Below are 16,876 nucleotides of genomic sequence, written 5' to 3' on the forward strand. Positions count from 1 at the left end.
AAGGGGACCGAGGGCAGGGACAGGGAGTGACCGCTGAGCCTGCTCCAGGCGAGGTCACCCCCACTTCGCTGCTCCTGCCCGCTGACCACCTGTGCTGCCCTGACAAGCTGTCCTGCTGCCTCGCTGCTACCCGCCGCCGCCCCAGCCGCCGCCGAGCCGTCCTCAGTCCCCCTTCCCGCCACTGACCACGCCGACTCCGCCCCCCTACCGCCCATTGGCCGCCCACGCTCCCGCCACCCAGCTGACCCGCCCTACCGGCTCCTTACTTATGACGCCCCCGGAGCGACCGCGCAGCGGACGCGCGCAGCGGGAGCACCGATTGAGCGCCGAAGGTGTGCCAAAGGTAAGCCCGTCTGCGCCCGTCCGCGCCTGGCCCGCGCCCAGTGCCAGGACCCCTGGCCCCCGCAGACCCCAGCCCACCCGCCGGAAGCCGACCAGACGAACCTACGACTCCACCGAACTCAACGCTCTCAACACCGGCCGAACCCCGGGCTGCTACCGAGCCACACCGAGACGCACCCACGGACCCTTCAGCTGCCACTCCTGCAAGTTCACCTGCGACCGGACCCACGCTACACCAGCACCCACCATGCCGAACTCCAGCAGCACCCACCTGAAGTGCATCCTGCTCAACACCCGCTCCGTCCACAGACACGCCGTCGAGCTCTGGAACCTGCTCGACACCACAGCCCCAGACGTCGCCTTCCTCACGGAAACCTGGATGAACGCCTCCTCAGCGCCCGACATCGCCATCGCCATCCCGGACGGCTACAAGATCATCCGGAGGGACCGCGTCAACCAGACAGGAGGAGGCATCGCCATCATCCACAGGAACACCATCCGCATCACGACCAACACCGACGACAACCTCGCACCCGCCGAACACCTGCACTTCCAGATCCACGTCAACCCCAAGACCACCCTCAGAGGCACCCTCATCTACAGACCCCCGGGACCACGCACACAATTCAGCGAGGACATCGCCGACTTCGTCAGCCCACACGCCCTCCTCTCCGCTGACTACATCCTCCTCGGGGACCTCAACTTCCACCTGGAGAACAACAACGACCGCAACACCACCACCCTGCTGGACAACCTCGCCAACCTCGGACTCAAGCAACTGGTGACCACCCCCACCCACTACGCTGGACACACGCTCGACCCGGTCTTCTCTTCCAGCAAGGACATCGCCTTCAGCCACGCCACGGGACTCCACTGGACGGACCACAGCTGCGTCCACTTCAGATACAGAAAGACCACGCTCCACCATCACCATCAACAGGCCCCCCGCAGAAGCTGGAACAAGATCACTGCAGACCAGCTCACTACTTCCCTGAGCAAGAACCCTCCCACCAGCACAACGAACCCCAGCCAAGCAGCCACCAACCTCACGAAATGGATCAGCGACTGCGCAGACGACCTTGCCCCGCTGAAGACCCCGCCGAGCAGACCCGGCAGCAAGAAAGCCCCATGGTTTAACGACGAACTCAAGAGCTCCAAGAAGAACTGCAGAGCACTCGAGAAAACCTGGCGCAGAGACCCAACACCGGACAACATGACTGCCCTCAAGCTCGCCACCCGAAAACACCACCAGCTGATCCGCGCCACCAAGAAAACCGCATTCAAGGAACGACTGGACAACAACGCACACAACAGCAAGGAACTCTTCAACATCGTCAAAGAGCTCTCCAACCCCCAACGCCGGAAACAACGACATCACCCCTTCGCAAGACCTCTGCAACTCCCTCGCCTCCTACTTCCACAACAAGATCGCGGACATACACAACAGCTTCAGCACTCAACCGACGCACGCCACGACCGAACCACCGCCCCCCACCACCACCCTCCGCGCCTGGACCCCGATCAGCACCGAAGACACCATCCGCACGATGAACTCCATCCACTCCGGATCTCCGACAGACCCCTGCCCTCACCACGTCTTCAACAAGGCCGACGCTGTCATCGCACCCCACCTGCGGGACATCATCAACACCTCCTTCGACATCGCCACCTTCCCGGAGAGCTGGAAGCACGCCGAACTCAGCGCTCTACTCAAGAAACCATCAGCAGACCCTACCGACCTCAAGAACTACCGCCCCATCTCGCTGCTCCCGTTCCCGGCCAAAGTCATCGAGAAGACCGTCAACAAGCAACTGGCCACCTTCCTCGAGACGAACGGCTCCCTCGACCTCTCGCAGTCTGGCTTGCGGGCCAACCACAGCACCGAAACTGCCCTGATCGCAGCTACAGATGACATCCGAGCCCTGCTCGACAACGGAGAAACAGTGGCCCTCATCCTCCTGGACCTCTCCGCGGCCTTCGACACTGTCTGCCACCGTACCCTAGTACAGCGCCTCAGCAACGTCGGAATCCAGGAGAAGGCACTGGAGTGGATCACCTCCTTCCTCGCCGGAAGGACACAGAGAGTCCGCCTCCCCCCGTTCAGATCGGAGGCCACCGAAGTCATCTGCGGCGTTCCTCAAGGATCCTCGCTCAGCCCAACTCTCTTCAACGTCTACATGAGCCCCCTCGCAGCCATCGCACGCCAGCACAATCTGAACATCATCTCCTACGCCGACGACACCCAGCTGATCCTCTCCCTCACTAACGACCCCGCCACCGCCAGAGCCAACCTGCACGAAGGGATGACAGACGTAGCCAAATGGATGTCGAACAGCCGCCTGAAACTGAACTCGGACAAGACGGAAGTCCTCATCCTGGGATCCTCACCCTCCGCCTGGGACGACTCCTGGTGGCCCTCCGCCCTGGGCAGCGCACCCAAACCAACAGACCACGCACGCAACCTGGGCTTCATCCTGGACTCCACCCTCTCCATGACCAGACAAGTCAACGCCGTCTCCTCGTCGTGCTTCAACATCCTGCGAATGCTACGCAAGATCTTCCGATGGATCCCCACCGAGACCAGGAAGACGGTCACCCAGGCCCTCGTCACCAGCCGCCTGGACTACGGTAACTCCCTCTACGCCGGAACCACCGCCAAACTCCAGAAGAGACTCCAGCGGATCCAGAACACCTCAGCACGACTCATCCTGGACATCCCCCGCCGCAGCCACATCTCCGGACACCTGAGAGACCTGCACTGGCTCCCGGTCAACAAGAGAATCACCTTCCGGCTCCTCACCCACGCACACAAAGCCCTACACAACCAAGGACCAGGATACCTCAACAGCCGCCTCAACTTCTACGCTCCCACGCGCCAGCTTCGATCGACCAGCCACGCCCTCGCCGCCGTCCCCCGCATCCGAAGAGCCACCACAGGAGGAAGGTCCTTCTCCTACCTGGCCGCCAAGACTTGGAACTCCCTTCCGACCCACCTCCGCCTGACCCAGGACCACCTCGCCTTCAGGAAGCAGCTCAAGACCTGGCTGTTCGAGCAGTAGCGGACCCCCCCCCCCAGCGCCTTGAGACCCTCCGGGTGAGTAGTGCGCTATACAAATGCTCTGATTGATTGATTGATTGACACTATTTTCAGCACAGTGCGAAAATTAGATTGTGAGTTTAAGAAGATGTTGATGTATCTTGGGATGGGCTGAGCCTAGTAAAAGTGTCCGCTCATTCCTTTACTCCGTCATCTGAAAGTTCAGTTATGTGAGAAGTCATTGTCACTCTGAATGCAGACACAAAATGTCTCCCAGTTGCAATTGGGAAAGATAATTCCTCCATCGATCTTTGCATTTTCATTCTTCTGTCTCCTGTGTACAATGAACCAGTTCATGGCAGAAACTCCCCCCCAAAAAAGGAAAAAAAACACAAAGAAGAATACTTATAACTTGATCCATCTATCAAATGGTCAGAATTCCAAAAGGAAAATAAAAATGCAATTAAAGAAAGTAGAGGATTGATGTTTACGAGTTTATTCAGTCTCAAAATAAGAATTTCAAAAGATAAAATAAAAAAGTATACCTGGAAAGTTGTTTACAACTTTAATCAGCCTCTTAATAGTAAAAATTCCAAAAATGACAAAGAGAGTCACAAAAGCAGAAAGTGTGACTTTTAGAATGGGAGCTCCAAAAAGTTCAACACAAAGTCAAACAAATGAGGAACACAATGCCTACATGTGAATCTATCTTTGAAGGCTTCGTATTCCAAAAGTAAATAAACCATGTAAATCTCAGGATGGATATTTACAGCTATTATTGCCTTATGAATAGTTAGTATTGTCTATTATGAAATGAAAATAAAATATATCACAAGGAAAGATGCTTAACATTTGAATCAGCCACTTGAATGGTTAAACTTTCAGAAAGGGAATGTAAGAGTAAAAAAAAACACACGAAGAAGGATACTTATACCTTGAATTAATCTTAAATGGTCAGCTTTCAAGAGCCTGATACGAATATATGACGTTACAATGCAAACAATTACAACGCATGCCTTTACAATGCGGTTTTTACATCGCAACTACCATTACAACGCAAGATTTTACAACGCATTTTTAGAAGCCACCATTACAACGCATACCATTACAACGCATACCATTACAAAGCATACCATTACAACGCGTAATACTTTTGGGGCAACAGTGGGGTAAGTGTTGGATAGTGTAGGGGTAAAAATTACTATTCCCACTCCAGTGAGTGCAACAATAGGGTAAGTGTTGGATAGTGTAAGGGTAAAAATACTATCCCCTTGTACCCCAAAACCCATGACCACCCTAAAACTAAAAAATCCCCATTACTTACCTTATAGTACGCTGTAATGGCATGCGTTGTAATGCTATGCGTTGTAATGTCATGAGATATAAAGGCAGTTGCATTGCACAGCTGCGTTGTAAAGGAAGTACGTTGTAATGAATACATTGTAATGGTTGTTTCCCGCCTGATACAAATGAGTCATTTGATCATTTTGATTCTTTCAAAGGAATAAGTCAAATCTATATAATTGTGTAACATCTTTTACACATTTCTTTCAAATCAAACTTGCAGTGTTGTGTTGAGGTCGAGCCGCGGCAGCGCCTTCGCTGCTCTGCGAGGCATGCTGTATTCAGGTATGGACTTGAAGCTCAGCCTACTCTCCGCCCATCTTTTCAATTTGCTCCTGTTACTGTCCTAGTCTAGGGGCCACTAACACAGTGTACTTGTGGGCTAGTGCACCAGACACTTCCAGCATTCAGGCAGCCATCTTCCGAGTATGCCTTGCCGACAGTTCCCGAGGTATGTCCACTTATCTACACCATCCCGTACCCCAGGGACCAGGCATAATGTGATTTATAACCTCTGCAATTCAATCATAGTCAATGACCTTTGTGATGACATCAGTGCCAAAGGTCATGTGATGTGATCCATAAGATTATGAGTGTTCAAGGAGCGACTGTTACCAATCTCTCCCTCCCTGTGATTTTGGTGGAATAACGTCACTGACTTGCTCTGAATCAAGTGACCTTTGACCTATATAGGTAATTCTTGCATCCTGTCTGTGGTACATCGTCTTGCATAGAACTTCCCCGAGTTCACTGGTTCCAGGCATTATATTAGTGGTTATTCTTCATTAATTTTGTTTTACTAATGTGTGCTTGGTTGATAAGGAGATTGGATATTTTATTTATGAATCTTCTAAGGCACCTGCTATAAACCTAATCACCTCTAGATACAGGTCAAGATGCTTAATGGAGAGATGGGGTGCTTATTAAGAGATGGTTACTTTCTTTGGTGTAGGGATTGCTGAATACACAGTTTCGGTGTAACCACTGAAAGCGCCCTCTTCTGACAAATCTTGACCTGTAGAAGACGCAGGTGGTAATAATGCACGTGTTGAGCTTACATGGGCAGTATTATTTTGGTTGGAGACGGCCATCTAAAAGACGAATATTATAATCGTGAGAATGGCCATGATAGGTTTGTGGAGGGAAGGACGCTTAAAAACAGCATATATGTCTGAGTAAGAGCACAGCTCCATTGGCCCCCTCTTTTCTGAAAGGGCCACGCGCATCGTGGCCACCTACCGCCCCGGGTCACTGGCCCTGGGCGAGCTGGGGCTGGAAGGCACGTCCTGCAGCAGTCCTGCAGCCTGTAAGGTGTACCGAGGAGGGCGGGGTGGCGCACCTGTTGGACCGGCCTGCCCCGCTCCCCCTGCCGGGGGGGCCCAGCGCCCTGCCCGCCTCCTGCCCCTGAGCTCCGTCGGATCCTGTTACCAGGACAGCGCCGGGGCCGGGTGTCGCCTTCCTTCAGGCCCGGCAGGTTCCTCCCCGCAGGCCTGCGGCCGGGTGGCCGGGTGTCCACCTATGGATGTATGTCTTTCCCTGCGGCTCACCTCTGAGCAGGCGCTGCTTTGTGTAAATAACGCGGGTTGCATTGTGATGAATCATCCAGGCGCACCGTGAGAGCCGAAAATGTCGCTTGGCTGATCTTTTAAGTGCCTCGACGCTACACACAAGCTAACAAGGCGCTTGTTAAAGCACACACAAGCCCCTTGAATCGTGAACACACAAAGCATATTATTTCAGATCCTGTGTTTTTTTTTTATAGATGCTAGTTACCTAAAATGCATTCATATTCAGAAATTAAAAAGTACATTTTATATTCCTTTTACATTTGTGTGGTCATTCAGTAGTTCATTCTTTCCTGTCACCCCAGTGTGTTCAACGCTCACCATGTCATGACTCATGTGACCAGACTGTGGTCGCTTCTCACCTCATCTCATGATCACAGTGTATCCACTTAACATAGTGTCATGTGAACCCACGGTGTCCTCTTCTCACTGTGTCATGTGACTACTTCTGACCATGTCATGTGACCACAATGTGTCCACGTCACACTGTGTCACGTGATCACAATGTATCCACTTCTCACTGTCACGTGATCACAATATATCCACTTCGCACTGTCATGTGACCACAATGTATCCACTTCTCACTGTCACGTGATCACTGTCACGTGATCACAATGTATCCACTTCTCACTGTCACATGATCACAGTGTATCCACTTCTCACTTTCACGTGATCACAATATATCCACTTCTCACTGTCACATGATCACAGTGTATCCACTTCTCACTTTCACGTGATCACAATATATCCACTTCTCACTGTCATGTGACCACAATGTATCCACTTCTCACTGTCACGTGATCACTGTCACGTGATCACAATGTATCCACTTCTCACTGTCACGTGACCACAATGTATCCACTTCTCACTGTCACGTCATCACAATGTATCCACTTCTCACTGTCACGTGACCACAATGTATCCATTTCTCACTGTCACGTGATCACAGTGTATCCATTTCTCAATGTATCCACTTCTCGCTGTCACGTTACCACAATGTATCCACTTATCACTGTCACGTGATCACAGTGTATCCACTTCTCACTGTCACGTGATGACAGTGTATCCACTTCTCACTGCGTCACGTGATCACAGTGTATCCACTTCTCACTGTCACGTGATCACAGTGTATCCACTTCTCACTGTCACATGATCACAGTGTATCCACTACTCACTGTCACGTGATCACAGTGTGTCCACTTCTCACTGTCAGATGATCACAGTGTATCCACTTCTCACTGTCAAGTTACCACAATGTATCCACTTCTCACTGTCACGTGATCACAGTGTATCCACTTCTCACTGTCACGTGATCACACTGTATCCACTTCTCACTGTCACGTGATCACAGTGTATCCACTTCTCACTGTCACGTGATCACACTGTATCCACTTCTCACTGTCACGTGATCACAGTGTATCCACTTCTCACTGTCACGTGATCACACTGTATCCACTTCTCACTGTCACGTGATCACAGTGTATCCACTTCTCACTGTCACGTGATCACACTGTATCCACTTCTCACTGTCACGTGATCACAGTGTATCCACTTCTCACTGTCACGTGATCACAGTGTATCCACTTTTCACTGTCACGTGATCACAGTGTATCCACTTCTCACTGTCACGTGATCACAGTGTATCCACTTCTCACTGTCACGTGATCACAGTGTATCCACTTCTCACTGCGTCACGTGCTCACAGTGTATCCACTTCTCACTGTCTCGTGATCACAGTGTATCCGCTTCTCACTGTGTCATGTGACTGCGCTGTGTCCTATCCCATCAATTATTTATGATTTTATGAATGTTGTCGTCTTATACAGCGCAGAGTAGATCAGAACAGGTGAAAGAGCGCTTTACGTAAGAACCAACAAAATACGTGAAAAAGCTTCGTTCAAACATTATAAGTTGCTGCTGAAAGAATTCAGGTTCCAGTCAAACAAGATAGGCCTAACGTTGAAGGACTTCAGCTGGAAACTGTAGGGCTTCCAGACATATCAGCTGCTCTCTTGGTGGGTGGGAATCAATCATCTTTTGCCATGGAGCCCCCCCACGTCCCTCCCAGGCTCACCTGCCGCTCCGAGTGACAGGTGAGCCTAGGCCGGAGTCCAGTGGAGTCCATCCCAACATCCGAGCATCCCCAGGATAACCCTTGAATGCATTATTGACCATGGATTCTTTTCAGCCTCCTTTATAGACATTTGATGAATTGAGGTGGTGATGGCGTCAGATGGGTGCAGTTCAGCTGCTGAAATAACTTGTGTTTATTCTAAAGAAGATACCACGCTTCTATAGGCAGCAGCTATGGGGGGAAGCCATGGGGATTTTTTTAGCCTTCTTTGTAGACATCAATAATTAAGATACAGGATGTCCCAGATGTGCAAGATCATGTAGCCCTCTCTGACTGCTTCATACAAGCCCTCACCAGCGACACAGACAAATGTCATGTGATTTCATTGTGTCTAGTTCGCATGACGAAACCACGCCTCAGAAGGAAAATCTGGTTCTTAGCACTGGATGCCAATGATCCTTGTCATGTGACCGCTCTGTCTGGTTCCATTCCCTGTCATGTGACCGCTCTGTATCTGGTTCCATCCCCTGTCATGTGACCGCTCTGTGTCTGGTTCCATCCCCTGTCATGTGACCGCTCTGTGTCTGGTTCCATCCCCTGTCATGTGACCGCTCTGTGTCTGGTTCCATCCCCTATCATGTGACCGCTCTGTGTCTGGTTCCATCCCCTGTCATGTGATCGCACTATGTCTGGTTCCATCTCCTGCCATGTGACCGCCCTGTGTCTGGTTCCTGTCTCCTGTCATGTGACCGCACTATGTCTGGTTCCATCTCCTGTCATGTGACCGCTCTGTGTCTGGTTCCTGTCTCCTGTCATGTGACCGCACTATGTATGGTTTCCATCACCTGTCATGTGATCCCACTATGTCTGGTTCCTGTCTCCTGTCATGTGACAGCACTATGTCTGGTTTCCATCCCCTGTCATGTGACCGCACTGTGTCTGGTTCCATCCCCTGTCATGTGACCGCACTATGGGGCCGATTATGATGGCGGACGGACCTGAGTCCGTCCGCCACCATAGAGTAGGAGGGACCGTCCGCAGGGGCAGCGGCGGTCCCTCCGTGCAAATTAGGATGTGACCGCCACCCTGGCGGTCACATCCTGTATTTTTATCATTGCGGCGGGTGCTGCTTGAAGCAGCACCCGCCGCAATGATAAAAATTTAAGTTGTGCATTTGCATGCGCAAAGCGGCAGGCACCTCGCGGTGCCTGCCGCTTTGTGCAGGCAAATGCAGAGGGGTACCATAGGTACCCCCCATGTGCACCCCCTAGCCCCCCGTCACCTCTGGGGGCCCACAACGGGCCCCCAAACACAAATTCGTATGCCTTTACACGGCGGAAATGCCGCCGTGTAAATGCATCTTTCTGCAGACATCCTAATATGGCTGGCGGTGTCTGATAGACACCGCCAGCCATGTTAATGCTTTTCCGCCGCAGGCGGAATCCGCCCGCGGCGGAAAAGCGGAGGACAGATAGTAAGACCCACCAGCCATCCTAATATGGCGGTGGGTCTTTCAAGGCTCCGCGGCGGATTTCCCGCATCCTCCGGGCCGACGGTGGCTTCCGCCGGCCCGGTGGATGCGGGAAATCCGCAATCGTAATAGGCCCCTATGTCTGGTTCCATTCCCTGTCATGTGACCGCTCTGTGTCTGGTTCCATCCCCTGTCATGTGACCGCACTATGTCTGGTTCCATCCCCTGTCATGTGACCGCTCTGTGTCTGGTTCCATCCCCTGTCATGTGACCGCACTATGTCTGGTTCCATCCCCTGTCATGTGACCGCTCTGTGTCTGGTTTCCATCCCCTGTCATGTGACCGCTCTGTGCGTGGTTCCATCCCCTGACATGTGACCGCTCTGTGTCTGGTTCCGCTCTGTGTGTGGTTCCATCCCCTGTCATGTGACCGCTCTGTGTCTAGTTCCATCCCCTGTCATGTGATTGCACTGTGTCTGGTTTCCAACCCCTATGTATTGGACTCTGCTGTGTCCTGTTCTAGCCCCTGTGATGTGACTCACATGCCAAGACTATTCCTCATCATGTTACCCTGGTGTGCTTAGTTCTCAGCCCTGTCATTTTGTAAAGCTTTTATTCGACATTTATGCCATAAAGCCAACGCATAGAATACATTTATAAACATAATAGTTATTAAAACAAAGAATATCACTTGTTACAAAATTCAGTATGTACATATAGTATTATACAATTATTTGCAGTTTACATTGGGATTCATTAATTTAACATCATTCAAAAAAGGGGATTGTTCCAGTTTGTAATTAATTTTCAAGACCTGATCATAAAAAAGAACGGCTATTTACATCATTTAAATAATTAAAAAATGCCAGAAGTAAAAAAATGCTAAAATTCATATTTTTAGTCCATATTTTTTCCTAATAAAGCAGATACTATGGAGGTACCGACTGACCCCAAAGGTTATCAACCGAACAGACGAAGATCTAAGTAATCTTTCAGCCTCTTTGTAAGAACGTGTACCCAAATTTCTACAAAGAGGTTTAATCCATTTCCTGCGTTGTGGTTCATATAATGGGCAGAAGAATAGAATGTGTGCCTCGTCTTCATTTTGTTTCAATTCACACAGTTTACAGTATGCATCTTCCCCACTGGAGTTACTGTTTCCCCACCGACAAGTATTAGCATTTATTTGAAGAACCCCATATCTATATTGGAGATAGATAGTTTTAGCCAAAGGTGGTTCAACTTCGTCCATGAATTGTTCAAATATAGGGGTATCTTTAAACTGCAAAAATTTAAGTGTTAATGAACCTGTGGTACGCTCATAAATGTTAGTATTTATATAGTACCAGTAGGCAGTTTTTACCTGGGCTTTACAGTTTGTTTCCAAAATGGTTGGATTTTTCCAGAAGTGCGATAAACCTATTTTTGTGAGCCATGAGGAGATATGTCTCAGCTATTTGATCGAGTTAAAAGTGTCCAGTTCCATAATCTCAATTAATCCGGCTCTATAGTCTGCAAGTTCCGGGGTAGACCATAATCTTACCCAGTAAAGCAAGGGCCTCAACCAACACAAATAGTCTGTACGTTTTAAATTAATATCTAGGAAAACAGGGATTAAAGGTGTTCTTGCTGGCAGTCTCAGTAGACGTCTACAGAACATGTTCTCGTCGGTTTCGAATGTTCTGTTTGAGTAGGAACCCCAAATCTCGGCGCCGTATATTGCAGCGGTTTGGGCTTTAGCTCTGAACACTTCAATCGCCGGGGTTATGGCTTTTGAAGTGCTCCCTCCATGAATTTATAGGATAGGGAGAGAGTTATGCTTAAGTGTTAACCTACTTTTTTCAAGTTGTTTTGTCCAAGCCAGTTTGCTGTCAAGCCTGATACCCAGATAATCAAAGAACTCCACATATTCTAGTTTAGTGTTGTTGAGGGCCAAATTTTTCTTAAAGGTTTTCGGGGGATTAATGGCCATATACTTAGTTTTTGATGAATTAATTTCTAACCCTTTTGATTCACAGTAACTATTGAATTGATTTACTAAATTTTGTAAGCCTTTTGGTGTTTGAGATATTAGAATTGTATCATCCGCAAATAGCAGCGCTGTAATTGCCTCATTACAAAGTTTTGGTGAATCATGATTGCATTGCGCCAGATAGGTGGGGATGTCATTTACAAATAGTGAAAAAAGAGTCGGGGCCAGCACGCAACCTTGCCGTACCCCCCTCTGGACTGGTATAGCTTGTGTAAGTTCACCATTTCTCCCCCATCTTACTTTTGCAAAGTTATCAGTATGAAGCTTTATAAGATTAAACAACAGTGCATCCGGGACGCCCATATTTTTTAGAGTATCCCATAAGAGTGAACGAGGGACAAGATCAAACGCAGCACGTAGATCCATGAACGCTACGTATAGGCTACACTTCTTTATATGAATGTATTTCCAACTAATACACATAAATCTAAGTACCTGATCCACAGTACTCGTCCTATTTCCGAATCCTGCTTGAAATTTTGAAAGAATTTTAAATTCCTCAACCCAATATAAAAGTCGATTTAAAATATGTCTGGCAAAATTTTTTTGTAAAATATCTATTAAACTTATAGGTCTGTAATTACCTGGATTATAACGATCTCCTTTTTTATAGATAGTGACTATTTCCGCCCCCTTCCATGATTCGGGGATCGGAGTCCCAAACATAATGGAATTACATAGAAAATTTATATAGGGGCACCATACTTCAATGTTATGTGAGAATAAATCCCCAGGTAGTTTATCAGGGCCTGGTGCCTTGCCGGCCTTAACTGCCTTAATAGCACACAGCGATTCTTCCATACTAAACAAGGGGGAACTGATCCAATATGATTATCATCTGGGGGTACCCCTGGCAGGTCGTATAATTTTAAAAAGTGATCATACCAGATTTTTTCGTCAAGGAAAAAGTCTCTGTTGGAGCTACCCGATTTATTATTTTTGGATATCAAGCTCCAAAAGGTGCATTGATCATGCATCTTGGCGGCAATTAAGAGGTCTTCCCAGACTGAGTCCTCCCATTCTTTTTTTGCACTAGAGAGGAGGTTTTTATATATATTCCTACACTCTCTTACTCTCATCTGGTCCTTAGATTTTACGGCTTTGATTAAATTGCCTTTGGCTAGACGACACTGTTTGTTATACCACGGTGTCTCTAGTTCCAGTTGTCTTCGTGAATTGCATTTGGTATTATTGCACGTTTTACTCAGGAGGGGAATTAATGACTCCACTAGATGGTAATGCATTTTAAGGACCTCCTGGGATCCCAAGGTCAGATGATCGTATAACGGGATAATATCCGAAAAAGTATTATAAATACCCACAAGTACATCTTGTTTTGTCAAGATGTGTGACCATTTTATTGCTCGCCTATTATTGGAGACCTCAACCTCACCCACCTCCATATTTGATTCCGTACCTCCATTAGTTTTTATGAACGATTGGGGGAGTAGCCCTAATTGGAGGGGAAAGTGGTCACTTTCCGGTCTATTCACTATAGTGAAGTCCAACAACAGATGACACAAGTTGGTAGTAATCAATACAAAATCAATCAATGATTTTGCTGCACCCTTACTATATGTATAGTTTGCTGGCTTATCCGGGTCTAGTCTACCGTTGCATGCCCTAAGGTCAAAGGATACCGTTAGTTCATAGATCTGCATCACTGCCGCTGAGTTTTTTACGGGTTTTACGCTATCTAGGGGAGGTATATTAAGAACCCTGTCTTCATTTTCAAATAAATTTTCAAGCCCCAACACGGGCTCGAATTGACAATTAAAGTCCCCACCTATAATTATTTTTGAGTCTGGCTCTAGTTTACTCAGGTACGAACTTAATTGTTCCACAACCATTGATTCCTTTTTTTGAGGGTTAGGTCTGTTATAGATATTTAACAAGTAAATAACCCCCTGGTCCTTCGTGGAAATCTTTATCCCGAGTATATCTTTGGAAACAATATTCAGTGGTGATACCTCCACATTCAAACATATTTTTAACCATATTAACAAACCCCCTGAAGGTCTACCTCTTACCGAAGCAGTCGCTCCACAATGGAATGATTTATATCCAAGTCTATGCACCATATTAATAGCCCACGTTTCTTGAAGGAGCATGATATCATGCTCCTCCATGAAAGAGCTCCACATTCCATCACACAAATTTCTTGATAACCCCGCAATGTTCCATGACAAAATTTTCAAATCGCATTTTTGGGTATTCTGTACTAAATTGTTTAGGCAGGCGCTACATATACCCTGTATGCTAGGTGTTTCCCTCTCGTTGGGGTCATCAGGTAACCTACTATTACAGACCAAACCTTGCTGCTCAGTATATTCTAGTGAGGTCCTGTTTTGTTTTTGTGCAATAAGAACATTTGCTATATCTTTCCCTAGGTGGTCTTTAAAAAGGCTAACAGTCCTAGATCCTGCCTGTAAAATATCAATTTGTTCAGGATTATCAATTTTCTCAGATACAGGGGGCAATAGCAATGGGCACAATTTTACACAGTGGTTCTCTAAACAATTACTACACATGGGAAAAGATGATACACAATTTCCATAATGGCCGCTTTTTCCTATTCCTGTTTGTCAATTACCCCACCATGACCAGTTTTTGTCCACATCCCTATTTTCCACATTTACAGGATACATTCTATCAACTGGGGTCTGAGGGTCAAAAAATGAGTATCTTGGGTTTGTCGAGCCAGGTCGGGGAAAATCTCTATTGGCTTGTGGCTGTTGCATAGGATAGAAATAGCTAAGGTCACAAGTTCCAATTCCCTGGTTGCTTATCCGTTGATTTTGGCCATACACAAGGTGTGCCACGGAAGGCTCTTTAAAATTGACCAAAATACAATCTCCAGCTATGTCTTTCGGTCTGTTTCCCAACCAACTCACTCTACGGACTTGAATGACCTGGCAGTTAACAGAGTGTGGCAAAGGTCTATTCTCTCTCAACCAGTACAAGGTCTTATTTTTCAATTCATCGTATGATTCCCTTTTGTTGATTTTCAGGGGAGGGACACCGCTGAGTACTACCACATATGGTTGGCAACCCGGTGGAAGGTGAGCATTTGGAATCTTTTTCGGCACTGGTCTATCTCTGATTTGGCCATTAGCTTGAGTATTAGTAGCTGAACCACCTTTGTTAGTGCAAGTTTTAGATCCTAGAACATCAACTGAGTTTTTCGATGCAGGAGTTTTAGAGATGGTAGTCACCTGTTTTGATTTGCGTGGCGCCGGTTTTGGTGGGGCAACCAGTTGAATTCCTCCAGCATTTGGCTGAGAGTTGGAAATCTCAGCTTGACGTCCCATTGAGACAGTGTTGATATTATTCAGACCTGACTCTTTATCTCTGCTAGGAAGACCAATTTGTTGCGTTGGGTTTGGGACTGAAGATCTTGGTTCCCCCCTTGTAGAATCTGCCCCAATCTTAGAGTGTAACTTTACCAAGGTCTTTAGTGAGTAAAAGTTATCCAATGAGGATTGCTCAAATTTGTCCAAGCGAACCGATAGCCCTTTTAGACTTTCAGTTAATGGCATCAACAAGGAGGTTATGAGCAGTTGTATCTGGTCAAGTGAAGGTATCACGACTGGTGCGACTTTAGGGGAGTTTGTTACTTCTATATCCGACACTAATGGTTGTTGGTCGCTTGTGTCCGGCCCACTACTCGACATTTCTGGCTCTGTAGATTTATAACACGCACCCCTGACCATATAATTCCTACGTATCCTCTTGAGAGTTTTTAATCTGTAGGCTTTTCGCGGGGTAACCAATCTCTTTCTTTTTACTGCGGCTCTATTTGTTTTACAAATTGGAGATGTTATAACGGTTTGCTCTGTAGGTGTATCATGTACCTGGATTATGGGGAGGGCCACAGGATCAACTGCTATAGTAGCAGAGCTATTTCTTATAGCATAGTTACCACCCTTTCCGTTTGTAGATATCTGCTCGGGAACAATGTCAAAAAGGCCATTTTCTTGTCTTGGGTCGATAGCACAGGGTTGCACATGGCTAATATTGGTGCAGATTAAAGGTTCTACTGGGATAATGTTACTTGGTGATTTTGCCTGTGCTAGAATTCCCAGCGAGGAGCGTTTGTGTTCCATATAATCACGTGATAGTCTACGTTCAGCTAGGATAATTTCTTTTTCCACAACTGAGACAGCACGGGTAATAAAGTTATCCATGGTGCATATGTTGGAGTTCACCCCGCGTTTAGAGCTTCTGCCCGAACGGGTAGACATTGGGGAGTATGTAGACATATAAAATAGTAAGCCGAATTTGTAGTCTTATGAGGAGCACACAGAAGACAGTGGAAATACCTGAGATGTTAGAGGGGTGGCCCGTCCCGGCCCCTGCTGGCCCCGGACGGCCACAGACGGCCCGCCCTATGCCCGGGCTTCGCCCGGCGTCCCGCCTGCGTCCCGCAGAGCGTGCTCTCTCCTGATGTTATAGGGAGGGCAGCGGGGGCGGGGCACGCAGGGGGGCGCTGACCGGATGTCACGTGGTCAAGCAGGGACTCCTGGGATAGTGAGTCCCTGCCGCGCTACCCCTGCAGCCTCCGCGGATGTTAACCCAGCTCACGGCTCTTCCGGGAATCAGGCTCGAGAAGTCGGCGTTGGTGGGTCCTCCCACGAAGCGGCTCCCGCGAAGCGGGAGCGGCGAGCAGTGCTGGTGCAAACGGGACAGGTGAGCAGGCAAGCTCCCACGGCGTGTCCGAGTTCCAAAAAGGGTCACACTAAGTTAGGGATTCCAGCTCCTTTTCACCGGTTTGCCGGCGGGGGCGGGGCACGCAGGGGGGCGCTGACCGGATGTCACGTGGTCAAGCAGGGACTCCTGGGATAGTGAGTCCCTGCCGCGCTACCCCTGCAGCCTCCGCGGATGTTAACCCAGCTCATGGCTCTTCCGGGAATCAGGCTCGAGAAGTCGGCGTTGGTGGGTCCTCCCACGAAGCAGCTCCCGCGAAGCGGGAGCGGCGAGCAGTGCTGGTGCAAACGGGACAGGTGAGCAGG

At 48.4% G+C, this 16,876-nt stretch overlaps 1 protein-coding gene across 1 annotated transcript in view; it reads left to right on the top strand.

Moving 5' to 3' along the window:
• LOC144780943 (stAR-related lipid transfer protein 9-like) overlaps positions 1 to 16,876 on the top strand; it is a 540,925-nt gene that overhangs the window by 6,290 nt on the left and 517,759 nt on the right. The window lies entirely within an intron of this gene.

The sequence above is a fragment of the Lissotriton helveticus genome, chromosome 9 (assembly GCF_964261635.1).
Source record: "Lissotriton helveticus chromosome 9, aLisHel1.1, whole genome shotgun sequence".
NCBI lineage: Eukaryota > Metazoa > Chordata > Amphibia > Caudata > Salamandridae > Lissotriton > Lissotriton helveticus.